This window comes from Perca fluviatilis, chromosome 20, assembly GCF_010015445.1.
Source record: "Perca fluviatilis chromosome 20, GENO_Pfluv_1.0, whole genome shotgun sequence".
Classification (NCBI taxonomy): domain Eukaryota; kingdom Metazoa; phylum Chordata; class Actinopteri; order Perciformes; family Percidae; genus Perca; species Perca fluviatilis.
In genome coordinates this window covers 29,126,702-29,134,305 of record NC_053131.1, presented here as the reverse complement: position 1 = coordinate 29,134,305, position 7,604 = coordinate 29,126,702, and positions in this window count along the sequence as shown.

Sequence of the window (7,604 nt, the reverse complement as noted above, 5' to 3'; positions counted from 1 at the left end):
CTCCTATAGCCTATTACCCCCCCACCCCCCGTGCTTAACTTTAGTTTGCTGTACTCATACCAGGACATTATGGTATGTTTTTCCAGTTTGTGTAGTTTTTCAAAGGCATACAGTAGACTTGTCTGTGGCCTACTGCCAAGTCAACTCCAAGCTCAGTGACATGGGTTCCAGATCGGCCCATCTGAGCTTTCATTTTCTCAAAGGCAGAGCAGGATACCCAGGGCTCGGTTTACACCTATCACCATTTCTAGCCACTGGGGGACCATAGGCAGGCTGGGGGAACGCATATTAATGTTAAAAAAACTCATAAAGTGACATTTTCATGCCATGGGACCTTTAATGTTTTCAGTGCATGACTGTTGAACATCAGGTAAAAGAAAATGGTCGCTCAAGCAAGAAGGCCTGCGCTCCTAGGATCCTGCCAATTACCACCAATTTTTTTGATACAGTAGCTAATATCGTCGGTGCTGGAACATTTTGGATATAATACCAAGTTTGGTCAGTTATCCACACCAATACCATAATAATATACTCCACTATAAAACAAAACAAGCATTGCCAACAGAAGGTGTTTAAGGGAAGATTTTTTTCTTGAAGTAATCCTACTTACTGGCTAAGTGGCTACATTAAACAGCTCATAGCCGTTATATTTACACCATCTTGTTGCCCTTTTGATACTAGTGGTGAACTTAAATGTTCAGTGTGAATGTTGCTAGGGCTAAAACATTCAGTTCTTTCAAAGTAGTTTGTAACTGTTGGACTCACTTGATCCTGCATAGAGTATCACATTGGTGGAGTCTCGTGGGGTCAGAGGTCAAGGTTACTATATCCTTTCCTCTGTGGTGGTTGCCTGTGGTCAACATGACCAGCTGTTATTGGCATTGTTCAACACCGCACAGAGTCTTGCTTTCCCGTCCTTTCCTACGCTCTTTAAAAAGCAATGGGCATTATGCCAATGTACTTCCTGTATCCTTACTAAGACCACCACCTAGCTCTCACATCCAAAACACAAACACAAGCGTACAGTACAGCACATGCACACATAAACACACAAATACAAACTCATCTCTGGGGGGGTGCCCAAAAGTTTCCGGTCCGGAAGGCCGGACACAGAAACTCAGGAAACAATTGGGTGTCAGAGAGGTCCTGTGCCATTGCTTATTGAGCTGTTGTTGCGTTGGCTGTTTTACACTTCACAGAAACAACGCTCCATCTGGTTCCTCCTCTTCCTTTGTTGACAAGGAAGTGAACTGGCATCATTCTGTCCCAGGATGGACGTGTTGTTGATACACAAAGAGAGATGGTATTGATTTATTCAGACACCCTGAGCGTGAGTCACTCTATCAGACCTTGGGCACTGTGAGGAGTTGTTTATGTTGTTTGTTTCTGGATAGCTATTCAAGGACACAATTTAGTCATGTGTACGTCATATGACGCCATTGAGATTCATTTGGGAGAATTAAAATAAATTAAATTAGGAAGAGAATTATTTCTTTTATTGGTATGTGAGACACAATAACGACCTATATTAAAGCGCTTTGTTTGCAGTATGCTCTAACTTTAAGTGCGTTTGCCAACCAGCTTTGAACGCTGCCTTGCTGTAATCTCTTCACAAGTACACTCTACATCTGGGAAACACAAACTTTGAAGGAAGTAGTGCAGTGTGAAAGACGGAGGCTGGTTTCAGCACTCCTTGCATAATCTGACTCTCCAACATATGCCTACGCAGTCTGAAAACCTACAGGTCACTGAGAGTGCAATATTAGGCTTCTTGTCTTAAACTTATGGAATTAGATGTTGAGTGGGATACTTTTAGTATCATATTTAACGAAAAGTTTAAACACATTCAAAGTAGTTTTTTGACTATAAATGACACAATAATTAGTTTGCTTTGGTCCATGGTGGCTGGTTATGTTATGACATTCAACATATCTGTGTAAAATTTCAGCAGCTCATCGCACAAAGGGTTCATTTTCCGCTCTGCTTTTTTACATCTGGTGGAAATCATAGTCCTTTTGCATTCTTACATGTACACGTTGTTGATTTAGTCTACTTTTTTTATATAAATAGTTGGTAGTTAACACGGCTGCTGGGAAGAGTACATTATATGACCGTAACTGCATACCATAAAACTAAATCAAGGTCTAAGGGCAACAAATACAATCTGTTCTCTGAACTCTGCAGTAAAAGTTTCTAGGTGTTCCATAACAATATGTAGCCAGTTCCTGCTCAATTTTACTGCAAGGTTTGTATCGTTTAGTGTGGTTTTGGTGCAAGTTTCTGGATCCTATCAGAATGGAAAAAGTCTACAAACTGAAAGAAGGCATATCATATCAGATGAGCAACCGTCTCCTCATCTGTTGTCCACATCTAATCTCGCTTTTAAAATTCCCAACCATACAAAATCATCACTGCTGATGTGAAAAATTTTAGGTTACTGCATAATGAGCATGAGGGGATTCACAACCATAAAACAAGTATACTGTTACTGTCTTTTTTAAGCTAACTAACAGTTAACATTGGCTCTGAATCATCCCTTTGAGTGCTATCACAAAGAGTGAATGAGACTAGTCAAAGGCCAAATGCCAATTTTCACTGTCCTGAGGCATCTCCGAAATTGCAATTTGGTGATGTGTTTTTGATGATGAGACTAGCTATACATGCCCCCTGGTACACACTTGCTCTGCTGACCTGGGCGCTGCATACAGTACTGACTCAGTGGCGAGAAAGGCAAGGCAGAGACTAATTCAGCTCAGAAGCCTGAGGAAATTCTGAGTATCCCCTCAAATACTGAGCAATTTCTAGTCCTGCATCATCGAGAGCCTCCTGATGGGGAAAATCCCTGCCTGGTTGGAAACGGCACAGAACAGGACCGCAAGGTCTTGCAGAGAGTGGTATGTTCGGCTGAACATACCATAGGCGCTGCTCTACCCTTTCTAAAGGATTTTTACCTGCAAGAAAAAGGCTCAGAGAATCATTAAAGATCCAAACCACCCGGGTAACAGCCTTTTCTCCCTGTTGAGGAGGGATTTAAGGTACCGGGACACCAGGCCAGCACTGAGAGGCTAAGGCCTCCTGCACACTGCCTGCGTGGCGTCAGCGTGGCTCATATGTTGCGTGTCAGTTGCGTGGCGGCTGCGTGGCGTTTTCTATGTCTTTGCACACCAGAAACGTGTCTGACGCGGCGCTGCTGCTGCTAGCCTTGTCTGTACACATGTATTCGTTTCCCATTTATAAAATGAAATGTTAAACATAAATACATACTGATTTGATAACAGCAAAGACAAGAATATTTCGTTCTGTATTGACAGGTGCAATATTTGAAAATCGATATTTTCTTTTTTTTTAAAATTATATTTATGTCTGCATTTATGTCAAAACCTAGAGACTTTCAAACATCAAAATGTCATTTATTAATATGTATTTGTGTCAAAATGACATATAAACATCTTATCGTATTCTATTTGCCTGGAAACGCTTCCAACACGCTTGCGTGTTGCGTGAAAAATAGGAGTCGGCCCTATTTCTAGCATGCGCGCATTTTCGGCGCAGCTCGAGCCGCGCCTGAGACTGTGTCACGCAGGCAGTGTGTAAGCTCTAACCTGTTAACATGCACTGTAAAATATTACAGACCCATTTAGTTATGTCCACGTATTTCTTATTTTTAACTGAACGAGCTTATACAAGTTGTCGATTTTGAACTCAACATTATGAGTTTTTGAAAGTTAAACTTGCATTTATTCGTTGGGTTGACTATTTAAAAAACTGTATGTGTTGATTCAACTTAGGTATGTAAGTTTAGTTATCAACCAATTGCAGTCAGGACTGCAACTGGCTGGCCAATTCCCATGATGCAAGGCGGTAAATAGAGTTTTGTTAAAATTGGCTGAAAAGTTTGCAGTTTGTTCGAAATACAAATGTAACTTTATGAATTATGTTTATTAAACGTGTGTTTAGAATGTAGTGTTTTGTTTCCTGGTAATTGTCATTGTTGTGCTGGTTTAAATTTCTAACCATGAGTTAAGTGACTGTTACGTTTGGTAAGAAGAGCTGGAGTATAACGGTGTTAGATGTTGAGCAGTAATAGGCTTTCTTCAGCCATTAATCTGTGGTGTGTCACTTCACTAGCGGCCATTTTATGTCAAGTGACACAAGATCAGCAGAGAGGCCGCTATTTTGCACAGGGCCCTGGGGTGGCTCCACTCACGGTATCTCCGCTATAAATGTGGTTATGTTGTTTTAACTTGAAAGTTTGAGTTGAAATAAAGAAGAAAGGTATGTCTGTTATACTAGGCAAGGAAGGTTTCTTGCATTATTAAAGAAAATAAATGATTTGTTTGAACTTAAAGTATGAAGTTAAACCAAGTAATACAATGTTAAATCAACTAAAAGAACAACTTTAACAAAACTAGAACACTGTAGTTACATCAACCTCATTAACTTTAATTTCTAAGTTAAAACAAAGGCAGTCTTTAAGTTGAGTGAACTTCGATTTTCAAGGCAGCAAGGGAACTTGCATTTCCAAGTTAAACTAACATGAAATTTGTTACAGTGTGGGAGACGAAATAAAAACGGACACGCCACGCAGCGTGGCGTTTACGAAAAGATGTATATATGTCATTTTGACACGAATACATTTAATAAATGACATTTTGATGTCTGAAAGTCTCTAGGTTTTGACATAAATGCAGATATAAATGTAATTTAAAAAAAGATTTTCGAATATAGCACCTGTCAATACAGAACGAAATATTCTGTAGCCTATTTTGCCGTCAATACTGCGGAAGTTGTCTTTGCTGTTATCAAATCAGTATATATTTAACATTTCATTTTATCAATGGGAAACATACATGTGTACAGACAAGGCTAGCAGCAGCAGCGCCGCGTCAGACACGTTTCTGGTGTGCAGGAGGCCTAAGGAGGAGCTTCTACCCTCAGGGCCACTAGCCCCCCCCCCTACATTGTGCTTTATGATGAATCATACACAAGTTCAAGGAGATGATGGGATTACGTTTCCCTGGAATTGTACCCCGTACGCTTTCACTGATTTATTGACCTCCTGTTAATCCTGGAACTGATCCTTGCAGGGCAAGCATAATGTCTGTCCTCCTTATTTAAATATTGATTTATTTAATTGTTAATTACAGGTTAAGATGCTGACCATGACCTTTGTTGCATCACATTACTGTCTGGCTGTAATAAAAGCACACAAAAATAGCAGTTAACTTTCGGGATAAATTAAATAACAATGGCCTCAGTATCTATAGTCATTTATCTGTATGCACTGCATCACACTTCAGAGTCACGAACTTGAAGACATGAAAGAGGGTTGATTTGTGTTCCTGGAATCCCACAGTAACAGGAGGCATTGTGGTTTCCATCAGGCTCAGCACATTTTCCCAGTGAGCCCTCTCTTTAGTTTGGTTCAGTAATCATCATCAGTTAAGTTAACCTTCATAAGGGTGAAGGTTCTCTAACACCACCCATTCTAGTGAAACATTGATGGTGGAAGTGCAAGGAAATATGTCTCCACTGCAGATTCTTAAACTGTAAAGATGCATGAGAAGCAAAACATCATACGGGTATTTCAGAAAGTTATACAAAAGATCAATGTGTTGCTGTCCTATTTCATATTTTTCTAAATGCACGTAAAACGTTAATATTGACAGAGGTAAATTTGTCATTCAGGGTGGAACCGGGAAAGTTTTTTCTGCTGATTCCATTCAGGCATTCACTTTTAGCCTGTGGCAACAAAAACGACTGACTGTTATGCACACGCTAATCTCATGTCTTTTTGGCAGATCAGGATATGTCAACAGCCTGGCTCCTTAAAATCCACCCACATTCCAATCATTAACTGATACTCTAACATAAACCAGCACATACTGTGCAAAAATTCACCCTTTTTGTGTAGAATATTACTCATTATTTGCTTTTCAGCGTTGTTATTATGGCTTGGTTTGCATATGTTTTGCTTTCTGCTCCTTTTGAATTGTTGTCCACTTGTCTGACAGCATGACCTTGAAGTTTGTGTGCATAATGAGCAAGGTCAGGTGTCACTATGATAAAAAGTGGCTATTTGTAACTTTCAGTTTGTGTTGATTGTAGGGGTGGCTTTGGACAAAAGTGCTAGTGTTTTTACCACATTTGATGTCGTAAAGGTCTTTTCTTTACGATGCTTTATTACCCACTGTATTACTGAGTTTGCGTTACCAGGAGGTCATATAATTGCGATGAATGTTTTGCTCAGACAGAAAATCATTCATTTACAATAATAGAGAATAAGTTACAGATGCTTCGTTGCATTTCAAGCGTTGCATACGGTAACTTTGGATGTCTTGTGAGCTAAACCGGGTGTCACTGTCACAGTGTCACTAGCATTAGTAAGATTCTGTTGTAGAAACCAACGTAATAATAATAACAACTTAGATTTATATAGCGCCTTTCATGAAACCCATGGACGCTTTACACAAGTACAGAGGGACAAAAAGAAAATAGGCCAACACAAACACAACAACCATGTCTTTATTTATGAATGAAATAGACATATTACATACATGAGGGTCAATTGGGGGTCAGTTTTGAATCATTTACAATCCTGTAAATGTTTCCATCTGTTGAAAGCCCGAACTAGATTGACTCGGGTTTTCGCCCGTCACACTCCCTTTTAGCTTTTAGTTGTTCTTTGTTTAATTTCCTTCTTTTCTGGGATGGCCCTGCCCCAGTATCAGCCATAACTACAACAGATAACTTCTAAAATAAAATTAAAATACAATTAGGCCTACATAAAGACATCACCTGCTACCTTTTACCTGCACACTCACTAACACAGGCTTTTCCGGTGTTAAACGGAAATCTATGACCCGTCAGAATAATCTATTGTTTTGTGACTTCGCAGGAAAAAAATCAGACCGGGCAAAGGCATTAATAAGAACTATAAAAATAGCCTTCCTTTCACTGTTAATCTCGTTTGCTGTTACAGGTCATTTATGATCCTTAGATGAAAAACTACACCGTTTCAGAAACATTTAAAGGTCCTATGACATGCTGCTTTTCATATGCTTTTATATTGGCCTTAGTGGTCCCCTAATACTGTATCTGAAGTCTCTTTCCCGGAATTTAACCATTGGTGCAGAATTACAGCCACTAGAGCCAGTCCCACAATGAGCTTTCCGTAGGACAGGGGTCGACAACGCGGTGCCCGCGGGCACCAGGTAGCCCCCAAGGACCACATGAGTAGCCCTCAGGCCTGTTCTAAAAATGAAAACTGAATATTGATATTATGTTTCCCATCTTGTTAAGTCATTGTTGATAATTATAGTGAGAAAACATTAACGTGATCAGTGTCTTCACATAGATGAGCGTCATTAATCATTAATAATCATATATAACTAAAGGCAAACTGAGCACATTTGTTATTTCAGAAGAGTGTATCAAACTGGTAGCCCTTCGTATGACTCAATACGGGTTAGCTCTCAGTTTAGAAAAGGTTGGTGACCCCTGCCTTAGGATGTGCCATTTCTGCGTCTGTAGCTTTAAATGCTATTGAGGAGGGGAGAGTGGGGCAAGGTGGAGGGTGTGGCCTTGACCAACTGCCATTCTTC